At 38.2% G+C, this 21,246-nt stretch overlaps 1 long non-coding RNA gene across 1 annotated transcript; it reads right to left on the reverse strand.

Annotated features, from left to right (window-relative positions):
* Nucleotides 1-11,855: 11,855 nt before the first annotated feature.
* LOC146369737 (uncharacterized) lies at nt 11,856-15,805 on the reverse strand. Its single transcript, XR_014797457.1, has 3 exons — nt 15,692-15,805; nt 13,611-13,766; nt 11,856-13,186 (listed from the first exon to the last, which is right to left on the reverse strand). It is a non-coding gene; the product is annotated as an uncharacterized LOC146369737 (long non-coding RNA).
* Between the last annotated feature and the right edge of the window lie 5,441 nt (nt 15,806-21,246).

A 21,246-nucleotide genomic window follows, 5' to 3' on the forward strand; every position in this document is an offset into this window, starting at 1 on the left:
TTAATTTCAATGAGATTTTTTACCTGGATAAATAAAGGACTAATTTACAAAAAAAAAAATCTATCTATCTATCTATCTATCTATCTATCTATCTATCTATCTATCTATCTATCTATCTATCTATCTATCTATCTATCTATCTATCTATCTATCTATCTATCTATCTATCTATCTCTCTTGAAACTGTTGAAGCAAACTGCTTAAATACTACATGAAGCAAGAGAAACTTTTACTGTCATTTTATTCACATTTTACAAAGTCAATCTTATTAGGCCAACTCAATTAAGTGTTTCCAAACATGTAAAAACCACCAACAGATAACACCTAACAGGTAAAACATCATTTCTTTGGATAAATGTGATGTTATTTACAGCTCTTACATGTTTAATAAATGCTGATTCTGCCAACCTTGTTGTTTGGTGTGGGGTCCTAACAGCATTTTCTTGGTGCAGAGATCAGTAACTTTAACCAAACCATGACTGCTGATATGTTCTTGTCTGTATAACAATAGCATCTAAACTAATGACAAATTAAAACAGTCTAAAAATGAGTTGTCTTGTATTAAAAATCTCTGCCTCTGTCTTTCTTTTCATTTAGCAGACACAACCTCCATCAAGCTCACGCTCCAGTTGGACGTGCTCCCGAGGGAGGTGTTCAGCTTTAAAAAGTTGTCACCCTGCACAAAATGTAATCGACATTTTTGATAAATCACCTGCACACTGTTAACACTCATGGGGTATTAATAATTATTACTCCTGATCTGGTGATGGAGTTAGTGACCTGGGGCCAGGAGCGCCTACAGAGCATGGGTGAATGAGGGGTGGAGGTGGTGGTGGTCTCCACCCAACACAGCCAGGAAAAGCAATTTGGCACTGTTGGCGCTGTGCTTCTGCTGCGACCCCTGACTGAGCGTGTGCCCTGCCTCCACCGGCTCCACGCTGTCACACAAACACACACACTGAGACACACACACACACTGACATGCTGCATGCTGAGTAGACAAATTCAAACATGCTATCACAGGAGAAAATATGCCCAAACAGCAAATCTAACCTTGTCCTAGGCTTTGAAAATACAGTAATAAACTAACTGGCAAACAAACAAACAAATAAATGAGAGGGCTGCGATGATGTGCTGATGTCTGACAGGGTAGCGGTGGGGGTAGCGTGTCAGTAGCAGAAAATAAGCTCCTTTTTTACCTGAAAGTGGAAAATACAGACTTTAAAATGTGCCACAAAGGCAAAATTACCTCTAGATACTCTCACAGAATAACTGTTATCAAAGTCATTTGCACTATCACAAATAAGCTCGAATTCTATGTTTATGTATTGTTTCTGTGCCTTTTATTTCATACATTTATGGCCAGCAGCTCACAATTTGATGCCAGGAATTTACTTAAGGAGAATTTCCTTCACGCTATTTTATTTCCTGTTGACGCTGGTCACGAGGCGATTTACTGAGTCAACCTTTTAACGAGGGGTTGAGTTCCTGCTGAATCCCTCAAACCACCACTATCACTTCCCTTCATGCCTCACTTCCTCACCTCTGTGTGTGTCTGTGTGGGTGTGTGATTCAGCATTTTTTTGTTCTCTCTCTCTCTCTCTCAGACTTCATTTTTCATATGTCACAGGTCACTCAGGCCTTTTTAGCTTTGATAGTAGCCGCTGGTTTGTACTGTGGTTTGCGGCCAGAGGGATTACACACATGCTGTGCCATATGCATACACACACACACACACAACACTGTAAAGATGCACACATGCTGTTGACCAGATGAGTCTGTGCAGTAATGCGGTGGAGAGGACTGTCCTCAGTGGCAGTGGAGGGTCAATCGGCAATCAATTATTCCACTCAGACTGGACTGCAGCCACACCACAGATTCACTTCCTACACTGAAAGTGTGCACGCACACAAACACCACAAACACACAGACACACACCACACACACACACAGAGAGACAATGTACTTAGATTCCTTTGATCCTGACTTTGAAACTGCTGGTCAGAGTTATTTAAATGACATTACCTACTTGTCAACATAATGTCATTACCTCATTTAGCACGCAATTAAAATAACGAGATAAAAAAGAAGCATGCAATTTTTTTTTAGCAAATCGATGCTTTGCTATCCTTGTGTAGCCAAAATCAGTGTTAACATTTGACCAGCCACCATGAATGAAACTCCTGTTGATTATCGTAGCTTTGGTATATATAAAAGTATGTATAATAGATATAATTTGTTCCAGAACAAACATAAAGTTACTGTTTAGACAAGACAACAGTTATAAAGATACAGCCAGTGACTACATATGTGTGTTTATGTGTGTGAGACTGTGTCTGGATGCAACATGAGAAACTAAAAGCAAGTCAAATGAAAGAATGAAGAATGAAGTTAAATGATGTTAAAAAAGTTAAAGTTAAAATTCCCATTTCCAGATACCTTTGTGAGAACCAGACTCAGTTTTAGACCATCAGACTAATAAAGTGTTGATAGTTAACACTATGTTTTAGAAGTTAGAATGTCTTCAGAAGTAATGTGTCTGCCCGTACGCACAGAGTGGAGCTGGCAGCCGTCAGTGCAGGAGTAGCACGGGAAATAGTGAACAACTGAAGCAAAACTGCATTTTATTTAGAAAAAAAAGCACTATATTTATGAACCTATGTGGATGGATGACAAGTACCCTCTATTTCACTACTGCCACTGTCCCATCTGTGGTTTAGACAACCAAACATATTAAACGTTTGAATATTGTTTTTAGATTTTTATTAAAAATGATCATTTACAGTTTTTCTTGATTGGTTTGGCTCATTTCTTGAAACCGAGATGACATTCTCAAAACCATAAGGTCATTTGGCCAAACAGTCTTACAGTCCTGCCCAACATTATAGCTCACTAGCAAAATCAAATATCTTTCCCCAAACTCTTCGTCCATGCTTCAAAAGCAGATTCCTTTCCCATATAAAAGGTCAGTACAGTCAAAATAGCACAGATCCTTCTCAATTGCCTTGGCACATGTGCATTCATTTAGTGCTTTTGTCAAAATAACCTGGATGGTTTAGCACAACACCATGGATCCCCTGCAAAAGCTCATATCTCTCCCAAAAGAGTTTATCCATGTGTCAAAACTAAATATCCTTCTCATATAAATAGTCAATGCCCCCAAAATGCATTATACCTTCGGCATTGTTTAAGCACTGCAAGTCAAAATGCTTAGACGTTTTGTCACTGAGGCACAGGTCTAGCAACAGAATACCACTATGAATAAAACTAAAAGATTTTACAGTAAAATCAGCCTCCAATAAACCACTCATACTCAAGGAAACTGTAAACATTTTTATTCGTACAAAGAAATGTTAATATTAGAGAACATACTGTGAAAAGAAAACATATACAGGATTCTGTAAATGTGAACAGTTATAAACACAAACAAAAAACAAAAAAAACAAAAAAAACCTCTAGCCTACCATACTGTAAATAAAGTTTCAGAACTATAGTACAGTAATATTTTCAGTGGTCGCCATTGTCACCCTCTCTTTCCTGGCCACCATCCTCATCCCCCTAGCCATCGACGCGCTGCTCTCTGTCAGGCCATAAATTCTCATCCACATCGCAACGGATATTTTCTCTTGGGATGCAGCGAGGGAAGAAACGGCGTGAATGTCTCAACCATCCCCTACATTGATCCCCTGTGATGTCCTCACATGCAGCATCCATTGCATGCAGCAGGGCCCTCTGGTCTTGAGCCTGATGCTCATACACCCTCCACCTCCAAGCTGAAAAAAACTCCTCAATTGGATTTAGGAAAGGAGAGTAAGGTGGAAGAAACTCCATTAGCATCCGGGGATGGGTGGTGAACCAGGTTCTGATGCGTGGGCCGCGGTGGAAGTTCACATTATCCCACACAATGACATAATGTGGTAGCTGAGGTCCTTCTTCACCTCTCTCATTTTCTGGGATCAGATCAGTATAAAGGTGGTCCAAAAAATTGAGGAGCTTTTGTGTATTGTAGGGCCCTAAACTGGGAATGTGTGTGGCCACACCTCTTTCTGATATAGCGGCACACATTGTTATATTTGCTCCTCGCTGGCCTGGGACATCCACAGTGGCTCGGTGGCCAATGATGTTACGGCCACGCCTTCGACCTTTGGCCAGGTTGAAGCCAGCTTCATCAACGAACACTAGGATGTGAGGGGTTTCGTTGCCTTCTAATGCCATTATTCTCTACAATAGAATAGAAATATATCTAATCAGTCAAGTAGAGACAGATACTGCAGGGAGGATCTAAAGTACTGTAAAAACAGGGAGTGGAAAACTGAAGACAATTTCTAGGCAAAATGCTCTAGTCACACAAAGCTGGATTCTGAAGGTAAAAAGGATAACGCAAAACAAAAAAACAGTGGTAACCATGTCTTACTGTAATAGTGTTACAATGATAGACAACCAGTAGTTGACTTACATGCACATACTGGTACCGCAGCCCTTTCACTCTGTCAGAGTTTCTCTCAAATGGTACCCTGTAAATCTGTTTCATGGTCATCTGATGTTTCTTCAATACCCGGTCTATTGTGGAGATGCTGATAGAGTTTATATTTTGGAACATTACATTGTCTAGCAGGATTGCATTACGAATCTGTCTCAGTGTGATGGCATTATTTGCAATGACCATGTTGCATATTTCTCGTTCTTGTTGTTCATTTAGAAGTTTTCTTCTGCCACCCACTTGAGGCTGTCGTCCAATCCTAGACATACAAGTCAAAGGTCAACACTGTAAATTTGTTACAAAATGAGTTACCAATGTAATTGTACTGCTGTTTTATGGTACTAAAAGTGTGATGCACTGCACAGTGACTGGAATACTATTCACAGTATTTTCTCCATTTTTTTTTCTTTGTCATTTTTATAGTATCATATAACATCACATGAAGATATTACAGTACTCTAGGCCTACACACACACCAACACTGAATAGTTCAATAGCATAGTTCTGTACCTGTTTTCCCTGTGAAAGGTTTGGATGATGGAGGAGACTGTAGACCGAGGCACATTAGGCTGCACTCGGCGACCTGCCTCTGCCATTGTGAGGCGATGGTTTATAACGTGGTCAATAAGGGTGGCCTGGATTTCATCTGGGACATCATGGTGCCTCCGTGCTCCTCGGCCTCTTCCCCCTATTCCTCCACGCATTCTCACTCCTCCTCTTCCTCTTCTTCTTCCTCCTCTTCCTCGAGCAGGAAGTTGCTGTTGTACTTGGCGAGGTGCTTCCATGTTCACACTGCAAATGAAACTGGCCCCGGGCCAAGCTCTGTCTATATACTTTTGGCAGCAGTCATAATCATAGACAACACCTGTCAGGTATCTAAACAACCTGTTTGATTGGTCATCTGAGATGTGGGAAACTGCTCCTTCGTTAGTTCTAATTTCACCTGATTGATTGTCAAGTACTGTCATAACTTTATCAAATGTTCCAAGATATTCTTTCATGGTATTATATCTTTGACTAATTTTGACAGTTGAACAGACAATTGTGCATATGATGACTTACACAATGAAACCATGCTGATATGTTTTGGAGTGAGTAACCATTTCACTGAAAAATCAACTAATCAGTTTAGATCGCCAAGATCTATTTATTTGGAAAATGTGCTAAATGTGGGCTCATTGTGCTAACTGTAGCTCCTTGTACATAATCATTTGAAAAGAAGCACAGAGTCACTTGAGACATGTACTAAAGCATTTGCAATTTGATAAAACCAATGAAAAATGACATTCTGTTGTGAACAATTGCAAGGTGGTTTGGAGATTTGTCCATGTTATTTTGGGAATGTCATCTCGGTTTCAAGAAATGAGCCAAACCAATCGAGAAAAACTGTAATATCCATATCTCTCTCAATGTGAAGAAGTGGGCTGTGTCTTATAGTTTGCTTTAGTTAGAAACACTGACATCAGCTAATTATTTGTCTTTCTGCTTTATCATGTTTGATCAGCGTTATTTTGTGAATACATTTTGCTGTTTCAGTTCTGACTTTTGAACTCTCACTTTGTCTCTACGGATTGTAATAGCTCTGTGCGTTTTTTTTATAGCACACTGACTGATGCCCGGGGAATCTGAATCTCCATGATAAAACTGTTTCTTTGCATGATCTGACAGATGCTTCTGTCTGAAATGACTAAAAATAAGTGCAATTAAAACTGGCTGTAGAGAAGAGCTGTAAACACATCTCATTTACATGAGATGAGATTGAGAGGAGCAGTTTGAGAAAGTGGGTTTTTCTAATGACTCAGCTCTGGGCTTGACCATGTGTTGAGGATAGGAAGTTTCACTTCCCATCATTGCCTTCTGGGCCAGCTCCTCATTTCTGGAAATTGAAAGGAACAAAACAGCCTAACATTGCACAACAGAAACTGATCCCCCCACCCCCCCGTATAATAGTTATAGTAATAGTTATTATTTTTATTTATAGAGCCCTTCAAAAATGCAAAGTGCTTGACAAGAGCAATAAAATGACACACAAGCCAAAAGTCTTGAGATTAAAAGGAGTGGTTCATAAAGACCTAGACAATGAATTACAGAAATTCACTGTCTAAGTCTGTGTTTATGTTATGTGTTTAGAAAATCACACCTCACTTAACTGATAACTTTGCTTATCTTTTAAAATCCATTAAATATCTTTTTAGAGACACAGAATGTCCTGTTGGACAAATATGAAGAAAATCAACTGTGGCAGATGTCACCACCCAGAGGTACAGTCAGTCCGACAGAATGCTGTATAATGTCAAAGGATGTGCTACGGTCCAGGAGCATATGCACTGAACATGTGTCGTTAGCAGCATCTATTAAGCAGCATCTATTAAGAAGTTGTTAGTGACCTTGAACAGTAGATTCTTGCATGTTCTTAGAACTCAAATGTGCTTCTCCAGGTTCTATAGAGCTCATTTTAAAAAAATGTTCCAATATAAATCTGTCTCCTGTTTCTTTGGACAAACACACAGTAGTAGATCACCACAGAGATTTGTATTTGAGACTTTATGTTTTACCTTTTTACAAAAAAAAGGAGCTATTTCAGTCCCTCTTTCTCTCAGCAGTCTGTTGCTGTCTCTAACCAGGACTGTGATGTCACACCATATAAACCCAAACCAGACTTTAAGCATACTCTCATCTCATGTGGCAGTGGAGTACTTTCCATCTCTAAATGAGATTTGTCTTCACTCCTAAGGTTGGATCTCATGCTTGCTTTGTGCTAAGCAAACTCTCATAGTTGACAAGGCAGTGTGAGGTCCATGCCACCCTTGTCATACACCCTGTCGCCCTGTCTACACGCAAAATGCTACGCAGGCACTCATGTTGGGGAACATGGTGCAGCTGCATAGTCAAAGTGACTGTGGTGTCACTGAGCCTGACACGCACACTGAGGACCTGGACCCAGAGGCAGACATACACTGTCCCAACTGATGCATGTCTAAAATGTGGTTCCTCCCCAGACAGACTATATCATTGTGTGTCAATGTGATGTTTGTTAAAGTGGTTTTGTCATGTTTGTCGTGAAAGAGGACACACAGTATACTCAACTCACCAACAATGTCTCATGTTGACTACACTGGTGTCAAAGATCAAACATTACATTATTTGCAGGCTACAGCCCAATAGTTTTGGTTAGGCATCTGCTCTTCAGATGTTTGAAGTAAGTGAAGTTGTGTCAGAAACTTCTAATCTGTTTCCACAGTCACTACACTGAACTTTATTTTATATCGAAGTCACACAAAGAAATAATTGAGTTACAATAGGTTTTGTGAAAGTTTTGGATTTGAAAGTTTCATTTTGTATGCCTGGAAGGGCAAAGTTAGTTAGGCTTAGGTTATAGGGTAATAGGTTGGCATGCTCACTGTTGCCAAGTATGCTATGGTAGTATTTAAGTGCGTGCATGCATCCATACATGTCATTGTTTCTGTTTGTAAATATGATAGGTCAAAAAGCCTTTAAGGAATTCTGATAAAATTTTGCAGGGGTGCAGCGCCGGGTCATGTTAACATTCACTAAAATCTGGCTGACACCCACCAAGCTCTCAGAAGTCAATTATTTATTGGTGCAAAATTAACAAAAAGCCTTATAACGCAGAAACTATGATTGTGTGGTGTGGTGTGTATTGCAAACATATAGAAAGTACTGTATAAAGATTTTAAATATCATCTCAAATTTGACCTCTGACCTCTCAGTCTAGGTCAACAGACTGATCTGAAGGGCAAAGAGATAATAATATTACAAAGTCCTCCTTTGCCAAAACCTGGTTATCCACAGTGTATTTTAGTCCCTGACAGCTTTGCCAGACATCTGTGTTTGGTACATAATTGCTTAAGACACCTTGTTCTCTACTATGAGTCTTGTCTGAAACAGAAATCTCAAATAACACTGGCTTTGCTGTCTTTTGTTCACATGTGAGAGGCTGAAGCTACTGTACATCAGAAAGAATGCCGTCTAAATGTGTATGTAAGTGTAAGTGCACTGAATTGTTAATAAACATTTCAGTCACTAAAACTGCTAATGTCTCATTCTGACTCAGTTTAGGTCCATAGAAATGGTTACGCCACCCCTTCTTTCCTCCAGTATCACCAGTTACACCTCAACATCTAGAATGTTTTCATTTTCTTTTTCTGCCTTTTTAAATGTCTGATTAAAGAATTCAACCTTGCTCTGGTCTTATATCAAAACAACACAAGTCCTAGAACTTGTAGTATTTGACCAGAAAAGACCAGACCAGGATGACACACAAACACATATGCCATTTAAAGTATTTGAACCAATGACCGGTGCATGGTGACAGCTTCAGTACACTGCAGTTCTCTCTCCGGTGGTAAAAGTTTGAGGTGTGTCGCTGAAAGTTTTTCTCAATTAAATTTAGAATATGATTTAGAACACAAAAAAAGAGGAAAAGGGAAAAAAAATTCCAATCACACCATGTGACAGAGAGTGCCAGAAAGCGACGGTACAACAGCATCTTCTTTCTTCTACAATGTAACTTAAACTGGGGTACACTCAAAGCTCCTGCCTTATGAAAGCATGTCCTCATTTAGCCTGTTTAATATGGAGCAGAGCAACCGTTCTGTGGGATGAGACGCACCGGGAGAAAGAAACGGAATGTAGAAGTGATTGCGGTAAAGGAGTGCAGACTCAGCGCTGCTGGCGGCAGGCGGAGGAGATGGAGACAGAGTGCTCAAACTGTCATAGCAGCCCTCGCTCAGTGACAGAGCGGTATGAGGCAAAGGCGGTGGAAACAGAGAAACTAAAGGGAGTTATCGAAATAGAGGAGCTACTTGTCTGACATGGTGCCTTTTCATTTAGAGGTAGTTTTTTGTGGTGAGTGATGTTGGCAGTTTGGGGCCAGTTGTTGTATTCTTTGCATCGCGTTGTTATTTCTGCAAAAGAAAACATTCTCTACCTTCATCGCCATTGTTGTGGTCGTTGTTGCTGTTGTTATTGTTCCGTTCTTCAGTTCATTGCTTTGTTGCACTGTCCACGTTGATTCAGTTTTCGTCCATTCTTTGTCAGTGTGTGTAGTATAAATGTTTAACCATCTTCCTTTTCATATTCCCCTTCAAATCGAAGCCTAGAGCCAATAACTTCCCTTCACTCTGTATGAGAAATGTATTGCTATATTAAGCTGCTGTTGTTGGCACCAAAATTCTGATGTGTATATAAAGACAATAACTTTATACAGGTTTTGACGATATTTGGAAGGAAATACATATGTCCAGAAAATAGAACAGAACCTGATTCATTAACATTTATCCCAGGTGATAAGACTGTCTTTAATATTACAACTTATGTTTCATTGTCTTTTACAGCAGTTAAAAAATACTCACAACTTACCATATTTTGATTCTCATTTCCTAACATGGTTTTCCTCCTTTCTTTTCATTCAGATGAACATGGTTTTTATCAGACTGGGCCTTGAAGAGCCCCCCACACAATTCAATTTTTGCTTTTTTCATTATTCCAAAATGGATTCGAATCATTTGTCACCTCAAAGGTCTACATATAATGACATAATGACAAAGGAAAAAAAAGATTGCTTAAAATATATAGACAGGTATGTGCCTTTCCAAATTATGTCCAATCAGCAAAATTTACCACAGGTAACACCTTCCACCTAATCTGTTAGATTAGAAAAATCTGACCGATAACCAGTGGAAACATGTGTTTTATTTTTTTATTTTTAATATATTTGTTTGAATTTTTGAATTTCAAGCAAAGTTTTTTCACTTTATGATTATGGGGTATTGTAAGTAGAATGTTGAGGTTAAAATGAATTTAATAAGGCTGTAACATAACAAAATGTGGAATTAAGTCGTGCTCCAAATCCTTTCTATATCCACTGTATGATCTTGGCCTTGTGCACAATTTGGGTGAAGCTCCATTAGGTAATCACTGTTTGTGAGTTTCACTAAAATCTTAAGTAGTAATTCTTGTGAACTATAAAAGAATGAAGGTCTCATCATTGCATAAGCTCCTTGGTCCTTTGGCTGAATGAGCTGAAAATAACGGTCATTATTGTATTAAGCAGCTGTATCTCTAGGTTCTAAGTACCTTATTTGGTGCCTGTCTTACAGAAAGTCATCATCTCTCGCTCCTGTTGTGTGTCATATTTACTGTACTAAAGTATGACCTACAGTACAGCTTTGCTTTGACACCACAGTCTGTAATCCTCAGAGGTGTAGATTAGCAATTAAGCATGATTACATTCATACATGATGAGCAGCTGGACATAGGTTACCCCTTGCTCTGCTGCAGAAGAGCAGCTCTAGGTCAGATTGGCCTCCATAAATAATTTATCCTCCATAGTCCACTCACCACAGCCTGTTTACATCAATTAAATTTGCATGGCCTTGATTAAGATTTAAGGATTGACTTCACATTGGACCTCTGATCTACTCCTTTTAATGCTCTTTCTTTAAATTTTGCTACTTTCTACATTGTAGATACATACTGAAGACATCAAATATATGAAGCAAGATATTTGGAATTTGTGATGTAGTCACCTGAAATGGATTTCACTTCAGTACACACGTACTGTAAATATTAACATTCATTTATTCATTAACATTCTTTAAAAAAAGTGTTAGAAGGCTCTGATCAGGCAGAAGTACAAACATAGGATAGGATTTCTGTGATTGTGCTGAACAATTGTTCAAGAAAAAGAAAAAAATTCCATCTACTTGCATACTTTCACTTCTTGGATTCTGTTAGAAGGGGAAGTAATTAAACATATTTGCTCAAATAGAAAAAGCAGTTCCTCTGCAGTTTTTACTGACACTCAAAAATACAGCTTCATACAGAGTCCAACCCTGCGAAGTTTCCAAACCTGCCAGCTTGTCTTTGTTGTGACGTCAGATGATCATCCAACTTCATTTGATAATACATTGTTGATTCTGGTACTTATCTGTAACCCTTTTTTACCAGAAGGAAGGAGAAGGAAGTCAGACACAGGAATTGCAAACACAATATGGACAAATTCCAAAGTAAAACACCCTGTGCAGATTTAAGCTCACGCACACAGATTTTCCGATTGGCTGCTAGGCCCCTCTAGCCTAGCTTGTCCTGTCATAGGGTATACCATGGGCATGTTGCCAGTCCATCACAGAACTAACAGAAAGACAGACAACCACACACTCTCACATATACATTTAAATCAGAATCACACACAAACCTAATAAAGTTAACCATGTGTTGGCCAAACTTTACACTGATGTGGTGCAGTAAACGAAAAAACAGCTACCATCCCCATATTAACTGTTTCCTTCTTTCCACACTGAAAAAAATAATCAGTGGGATAAACATAAAAAAAATATTGTAATCGGTTGCACGAAATTAAGTTATGTTTGGTTAACCTTAGTTTTTTATGTTATACCTGCACACATTTTTCTGGTAACATGAACATGACTTTGTTATGTTGTTGTTATGTTTTTCATTCCGGTCAAATATTTATAGAAACCACTTGTTTATCAGACATGAACTTTTTGTGTTAATTGTATTGGACTACTATGTGTTATATTGACAAGATTATTTTATGGTAAGCTTATTTTATTTTATAACAAATTTCTAATATATAATATATAATCTAATATATAATTGAGTGTTCAATAAATAAAACTAAATTAAGGCTGATCTTACTGTATGTACTGTACACTTTCTCTTCAATCAAAGAAATAAGCAAAACATTTTTGAACAATGACCTGTATTTTTGAAAATACTACACAGTTGTAACAATGGACTTTCAATTCAGGCTTCCAAAATATACATGAGTCCTATTTGTACAATGCATCTCTTGAAAAACATTCCACAACATTCCTCAAAGTTATCTGCTGTAACCTGAATTCAACATTGTGGGGCCTTATGACATCGCGCTTATGTAAAAAATAGTTTTTTAAATGTAGGAGCCATAAGGTAATATGGCAACAGGGGTGTAATTATTAAAATGACACAAAGAAGAGACTTAAAATAACATTATAACCCACAGGCACAAAACCAAGAGACCTAAACTGATTAGTATTGGCTTGCTTCTATCACTAAACATCACAATCACTAATACTAGACGATGCAATCTGTTTGTAGTGGTGCACCTTGGGAAAAAAATTGCAAACTGGTGAAATTGGTGCAAGGCACCATTTCCATTGAGAAAAATGGACATTCAAAGTTTGAATTTTTTTTTAAAAGAGCCATGGCTTGAAAAGTGAAAACTGCAGTAATAAAGGCCCCAAGTTGAAAAGTGCCAGAAAAATAAGTTTCACCATGTACTGCAACTTTACCAGTGCTAGCTTAAAAGAAAGGATGGTACATATTCGAAGAGGTAAACATGCTGTTCCCACATCATAACTGGAAAACTGTTCAATCGTACAGTCTGGTCCTGAAAACCTGGGCCTTCTTTGAAAGGCTGTTCCTTTTGAGCTCCATAACCAGTTTCTATAATACCTCGAAGGTATACTTTTCCAGTGGGTAGGTGAGGTTCAAAGTGTACATTAGTCCAAACAGCATTGCAGCTGCTAGGGTATAGTTATCCAAATCCTGCCAGACTCTCTGGCCTTCAAGGACTATCCCGATGTCCTCAGGGCTGCCATTGGCATCTCTTGACTTTATGATGTAAATTCCCATGGTTGTTTCCTTATTAGATCGTTGGATAATGGCTTCATCTGTGGCCTAGAAAATGCAGAATTCCAAAATTTAATTAAACAGAACACTGGTCAAAGAACATTATACCAAATCTTATTTTAATCTGTGTCACTATTCCAAAAAATGTTAACATTAACACATTAGGTGAACAAAAATGGATTCATTACAGCATGTGATTTGAGTACTCAGAATGCTTAAAAAGGTAATGCATTTCTGAAGTGAAATCTCCATGCAAAGAAGCAGAATACTGTCAGAGCATAGAGAGGTGTTCAACTATGAACTCCACACATAGTTCTAATGCAGGTAAAAGAAAAAAAAAAAAATGCACCCATGGTAAATTGTGAAAATCCCAGGTGATTTTCAACATACTCCTGGCATAGAGTGACAAGCAGCATTTTGTTAAAATTATTATTTTCCCTAAAGTGTATACACAAATTAATTTCTTTCTTACCTGGGCCATGGGCTCCAGAATGTTCTGAAGTCTTCTTCCTATTTGTCCTCCTCGCCTTTTGAAGACCTTTATTAGTTTGTCAGATAGCACATCTATCTGCGAGAGTAATCTGGACTGCAGTGGCATGGTGGTAATGCGCTTAAACTCTGCATTTATCTAAAAAGAGAAGTTGTCACATAAAAATGCTGTCAAAATCTCAAATCTCACAAGGTTACATCCACACAAAGTTGTTATTTTTTGTCATATTACTATTTATTAGCTATGGGTCCCATGTTGCTGAGCAGTTCCATAGTTGCCTTTACTTCCATACCACCCAAAGCCTGTTTGCAACCACAGCAGTTGCCTCCTTCTGGCCATTTTGCAGTTCTGCCAAATGACCCAGAAACTACATCTATTATTGTCATATACACATCAAGGTCTTTCATTAATACTTAGTTAAATTAGTTAATTTGACCTTTCCAGAAAATTTACCTTACAGAATGTGAGATAACATATGCAAATCTTCACTAGTAAATAAAATAATGTTATTAAAACCTTAACTGTAACACCTCTACGTAACAGCGCTAGAGAATTGTTCTGAAGCAACACCATTCTGCCCTTCAGCAGGGATAAGCACCATATATCGATACAGAAAAAATAAATTTAACATATTTATATTGTCATTATTTTTTATCTCTTTAAGCCCTCCTCTCAGTCTCTCTATAAATCAGTTAAAATAATTTGTTGGGTTTTTGTGTGTGTTTAACATGTTATCAGTACATTACATTCACTGCCCCAGAACATGAAATAAAGCCCCACGTCATGCACTTCCTCTCCTAATGAGTACTACATAGGTGTCATGCCCTAAATAACCCCCCCCAACACACACACACACACACAGAGCCCACCCCATGGCAAACTAGCTTATTTAACTGTTTAACTAAAACATTTTAGGTACAACCAGTTAACTAAATGGACACAAGTTTGTTAGTCTGTATTCACTGAGAAAAAACAAGCGAATGTGACTGGGCACACACTGAAAAAAAGCTAATGCACATAATATTGTCCCGCAGCTTAAGCTAGCATTATCGTTAGTTAACTTAAGGAATGACTTGTTTTTTTCCATTATGTTGCTCAACAGCAATTCATGAGAAAAACTTCAACATCTAATGGATGTTCTCTTCGTTTCCTCTCAAACATGTAGTTTTCAGTTTACCTCGACAAAGTAAAGCTCAGCACCAAACGTAAACGAAGCGAAGACAAAAAAATGGCGGACCGCCACAGTGAATTTTCCCTCGCAGAACACACCCGGGGTGGAGTTTCAACAGAAAACATAACTATTTTCTGTTATTTTGATATGACTGGTTTTAAAAGACTGAACATCCTTCTAAAACAAGTGAAAGGCGTGAGACTTAATTATGTTTAGACCAAAAATATAAATGATTCATGTTGGATATATTTACTGTATTTTTACTAATTTAACAACCTCATCATTGCATTAGTCGCTTTATGCTATAGCATTACGCTTACATTAGCTTGAAGCTCAAGGTCGTCATTTTATTTAATTTCTTTTTCTGGGCTTACAAACAGGACACACAACATTTAGATAACCGTTACACTGAATCTTGGGTCTGTGTTGAGTCTTCCAGCTGCTGACTACAGAAGCTAGACTGACCTTTCAGCATGTTTATAGCGGCTGTGGCTATGTGCTGGTAATGTTACCGTGTGTGAGCAGTCACATTGGCAGCAGACATGTTTCAACAAACTAGTCATATCCCGGCCCTACATTAGCTTGTTTAATGGTTAAGACACTGCAGGTACCACCACTTACTACAGACACCGATGCAAGTTTGTAATAGTCTGTTAATTTAGACTGAAAGAATATACAAACAATATTAACTCACATTATATATGTTAATTACTAATTTGCTTATCGCATAATTTCGGTTACCATTAGCTAACTGGAGCCTAACATTGGCCTTTCATGGTTTTCGATAAACAGCCCACATACCTGTAAAATAACAACACCCCAGTAAAAGTCCACATATATAAAGGGTCTACACTCTTTCTCACTGGTGTGTTAGCTTTAAAATCTTATTTACCTTCAAGTGTAAAACTCCAGATGGTAGTAGATTTTCCAAAGCGAGAGACAAAAATGGCGGACAGTGCAGCCGATTTTTCCTTTCCAGGGGGCGGAGCTTGAGGATAAAACACGACTAACTAAGAATATGTGAAAATTAAAAGACAAAAATATGTTTAGATGTGAAATTTAAATTAGTCATGCTGGATATATGAAGTAATTCTATGCAAATTCAACAACCACCCTATTGCATTTTTTTCAGTGCAGAAAACATGAGCTCAGTTTCTAAAATGCAAAATATTCTGCTTTACTTAAAGCATAACAGATTGTTTACCATTCTTCATTTTAGTTAACTGTACTTTGAACATAAGTACATTTTTTCATTTACTGCTATTTTATATTATTTATGTGTAGAGCTAAGAGTATGTAACATGTATATATGTACAGTGAACCTCTCCACCTCTGGATTCTGTTGACTTTGAGTACAAGGACAAGCCACAACTGCAGCCTGTCAGGTCAAGCTGCACCAGTGTTAAGGTTGAAATGTCACAGCTTTCATTAGTGAAATTTCCCACAGTGCATCTCTAACCTGACAAAGCAGTGGCATGTTTGGGTAAAATCTCAGGATTTGCGTCTGGAGAACATGACAAGTGGAGATTCATCAAACCTGTCAAGGGGGGAGTGGATGGGATCCCCTCCGGAGAGGGAGCAGACCCTGCTCCTGATGAGACAGATTCATCTTCCACATCCTGCCAGACCACCAGCCATCCATGGTTACGTAAGACGACCATCGAATGAGTGACAGCTTAAGGAAATCCAGAGTGAAAATAAATGGAAGGACAGAGGAGTGGAGCTTGCAGGAGAGTGGTCAAAAACGGCAGAGTACGGAGTACAGACAGACAGAGCTGTAAAATCAGGACAGTTTAACTGAGCAACTGCTGTTCTTGAGGTATTCTCATACTAAACCTCTAAAACAAACTTGTGAATAAAATTGGCCGGTGGTTCAAGTATCGGTGTGATTTCTGAACATATATAAAGTGCAATGGATTTCTGCAAAATTGGTGTATTCATGTTGGAGTTTCATCTGTGACATGGAGGAGCTTGTTTTCATGAAGCCTGCTGAAAGACTTCAATAAGAAAAAACCCTTCTTTTAGCGAGCCAACCAGTACATGACTAGACTATGATACTTACAGTTTAAACCTTTTCTTAAATGCCCCTTCTCTGTCATCTACAGATTCACATACAGTATTTCTTGAATGGCAACAAGAAAGAGGGTGTTAAAGGGGTGGAAATTGAGTCATTAAAATAAAAATCTTGAGACTGGGAATTTACAACTGATGACTCAGAAATAAATCCCCATAATTACAATTTGGAATTACAAAAAAAAGATAAAATCAAAAATGTCACAGGTTGTTGGGAACTTTCTCACCAAAGCAAACCCAGCTGTGTATATATTTGTGGTTGAGTGTTGGTGTGTCCCTGTAGCAGTCTGGAGAGTTAATCATCAACGTCTGTGTGGCTCAGATGGGATGTTTCTCAGTGGTCTGATTACTGCATGTCATAAGACCAGATCTGATTAAATATTCATAAGTCATGCAGCAACTAGGTGTGTGTGTGTTTGTGTGTGTGAGTGCGTGCGTGCATGCGTGCATTATTGTGGGACAGGAAGTGATGGGGTGTTAGTACATTCAGTGGGAGGTCAACTTCAGCAGAGAGTGAGGGAAAAGGTGCTGAGTTACCAAGGAGATAGTTCTCACTCCAGCCAAGCAGAGTGACACCCTACTCACACCGATGCAAACGCTGCATGCATAGTCATAATTAGAACTTGTATCTAGATTAAAAAAAAATTAATAACATCTTTCAAGGAGTATTAGAATGCAAACAACATGTAAGTCAACATGTTCGCATATGTTCAAAGCTCTGCTGCCTTTTAGACATCCAGCTGATAAAGGTTGGATCATTGGACACCGGAAGGCTGGAGTGAAATCATTGTACTGCTGTGATTCTGTTTCCCTCCCAGAGACTAAAAGAATGTTTTGGGTTTGTCCGGTTTCTATCACGTTATAAAAAGTCATACAAAGCCTAAAAAAAAGTCAGAGTTCCAAATCCCCATGTTTACCACTAGAAAAGTGTATAAAAAATATATATATTTGCCAAAAGTTCATTTTCTGTACCGCTGCACTCAGGCTCACATGCATCTTTTTATTATCCATTAAGCTATGAAAGACTAGTCCAGACCCAGATATTCAATTGTAAAATTTAATGTCTGGTTGGAAAATGAAAAAATATATGTAAAAGATTAAACCTTAAAATTCCTTAATTTTAAAACAGCACCATTTTTGTTTTGTTTTGTGTTTATTCTTTAATTTCTTTTTTCCTTGCCTGCTTATAGCCTTTACAGGTCGTACCAGAAACCCCTAGTGTACCTGAATGTAACAGTTAAAAAAAGAACTATAAAAAATGGTTTATATAAAATGGTCTGCTACTGCACCCCTATTCCTCAGAGTATACGTTTTATTTTGTGGCCTTTATACAGAGAGGGTTCCAGCTGCACCAGATCAACTACATGTAAAAAGGGTTTCTACTTTTCTCCAATTAGGAGTTTATTTCCCCTGATGCCCAGTGTGCTGTGAGTCATTGTGTACATTGTCCATGGAGACTAAACACCTATGATTTCTACATGTGTTTGAGCGCCATGTGTGTGTAACATGAGTATAGACTCTGAAGAAATCAGCAGGCATTCAATACACAGGAGAAAGTTAAAATAAGAGGAAATAATAAGAAGCAGAATGAGTGAAAAAGGGTTTCTCATTATTGCTCATGCACACATCATAATAATGATGCTCTCAGTCTCTTTTCTCATAACTAGCCTTAACTATTAAAAACTTTTTTACCTAGCTAATGCTGAGTGATATACTGTAACAAACCATGTGTAAGTATCCAGTAAAATATATTTTGCTTTGGTGAATAATGGAACACTGGCTTCTTGGTTAAGTAGTGTTTATATTGTATTATGACCTGTCTGATTAAAGTTTTAAAGTTTATTTTTCTATACAATGAAAGCGCATTTTCAGCAGTTACTTTAACTAATCAGAGAGCTACTGACTTATACATACAGTCTGTGGATTTAAACATGATGCAGTGTGAATGTGAGGGAATTATCATCCAGCTGTGACAGATTGCTGATAGACAGGTGACTCTAGACAGTCCATTTCTACGTTCCATTTTCCTGAATTATTGAAGGCGGGGCTAAATCCAGGTGCTGTGGCAGAGGGACTGCTATACTCCCACCTGAATGTGATGGATCTACTTAGAGATTATTAATGCATTTTTGACCTTCAAGCACATTCACTTATTTGTAAAATTTTCTAAAAAGGGGACAAAAAGTGAAGCTACTTTTAACTAAAGGCTTCCTTTGTCTTTCCCTATCTGGCTTTTAAACTGATTTTAAAGTGCCAAACTGGTTTCCCTGGTTTTGAGTTCCACTGATACTTCAAGGTTGACCAGTCTCTTATTTCACTGTTAATGCCTAGTCAATCTTTTTCATTTGCAAAATGCAATATATTATGAAAATTTAGATTACGTAATGTTTTCGACTACTAAGATTTTCACTGTGTGTGCAACTCCTAGATTGATCCTTTACCACCAAAGATGAGTAGTAACACGTTACTGTAATGACTTTTTTCAAATGACAAGTAAAGTAAGGGATTACTATTGCAAAAAAGTAATTAGATTACTGTTACTTTCCTGTAAACATGCTGCGTTACTGAACCGTGATTTTGTTTGTGAGAGTGTCTCATGACAATGACGTATGAGCATGTGACGTCAGTGGCAACAACAGATGTGTGTAGATCAATGGATAATATGGAGTGAGGGAGAGACTATGACCAGCCAGCATTTAAAGCTTGGAAGTACTGACATTACTTTGAGCGTCCGCTGTAGGAAGAAAACTTCTCTCTACAGCAAAAAATTTAACTTCAAACCTGAGCAAGCACCAGCACACTGCCACGGGAATGTGAAATTCACAGAGAAAGCCCCGGATCCCCCCACTGACATGACCGCTGCGGCACCAGGCAAAACTCCACCGGCTCCAGTCCTGCTAAACAGGTGAAAATAGACATAAGAGCAACAGGACTCAGTGCTGCTGAATCTTTGATTTTCTTTATAGCTGTGTTTTACTTGCATTTATTTAAAAGAGTGAGTGTATACACAAAAACTTATTTTATTTTATGTGCTGGAATATGCAGAAAATAGGCTTAAATGTTAAACAGATTTCTTCAAGTCAAAGACTGTATAATTTAATTTTTGCTTGATGCAATGTGCATAAACTTAAAAAATAAGATAACAATAACACTAAGTAAATTACTTAGTAATAAATTACTCAAAAATAATTACTTTTTGAAAATAAGTAATCACTAGTGTAACGGGATTACTTTCTTGGAGAAGTAATCAGTAATTAGAACTAATTATTATTTTCAAGTAACTTGACCAACACTGTTTGCCACTCAGTCACCCGTGGCTAAATCTATTATCAGTAGCTAATTCATCCTAAAAAACTAGCCCATGCATTTGTTGTAATTCCTTACCATCAGGCTGCTCTTAAAGAATCCAGTAAATCCAAAATGAGTGAGACTACTGTCAGGGCCAATTCAGACCAATTCAGTTTTAGTTACAAAGCACTGAATTACAACAATTGCCCAAGGCCCTTTACAAGGTAAAGAAGGTGAGACCATACTTCTTACTTGTTCATTTTCTGGAAGGGATTTTAAAGTCCTTCAGCCCAAACCCAAAGTCCTGAATGATCAGATTTCCTAAACTTTCTACAGTACAACAGGAGCCAGAGCAAACATTCCTTTTTACTAAAACTTATAGCTGTGGCGGCATTGGTAGACTGAATCATTCCTTTTTAAAGATGCTATAGGCTCAGCCTGCTGGGGCAGACCTCCCATTACACAATAGCCACGTACTCTCTTCTCTTTCACTCCTGTTCATCTATATACTACCATTGCATTCCATTATGTGAGGTCTTCTACCTCCTTCACCCTGAATAACTTTTGCTATAGTTTTGTATAAATAAAAGCAAACTGAATTAACAATGCACCTTCAAATACAAAAGGCCAATCATCAACATCATAGCCTCTTATTTTAAGACTGATGATTAGGATTCAAAAGTATTCAGACTCAGCAAGTAGATAAAATTAATCTGTAACAATTCTGTTTTGTTTAAAAGCTGCAGAGTAAAGTTTGTCTTGGTGTGTTGGGGTCCAGTCATCTTAGACATTTTCATTAGATTCTCTGTTGTTACACTTCAGATGAAAAGCACCATTTGACTGCCACCATCTTCATGCCAACTCGTGTGTTAACATGCTCGGGTCATAATCAAGTCCATCTGGAAAAGGTGCATGTCAGCATTTCTGGGATCTCATCAATATTAATCAGCTGGTCAGAGAATGCATAAGCATTCATTAGGCCTCATAAAAGCTAATCATGGGCAGCACCTAAGGTCACAGGACATACGGACCTGCAAGAGAACATGCAGGTCCGGACACTCAGCAGCTTCTGTAACCAGAGTTCAT

Source organism: Perissodus microlepis, chromosome 17 (genome assembly GCF_051167445.1).
Source record: "Perissodus microlepis isolate ML-2025 ecotype Zambia chromosome 17, ASM5116744v1, whole genome shotgun sequence".
In the NCBI taxonomy this organism is placed as follows: Eukaryota; Metazoa; Chordata; class Actinopteri; order Cichliformes; family Cichlidae; genus Perissodus; species Perissodus microlepis.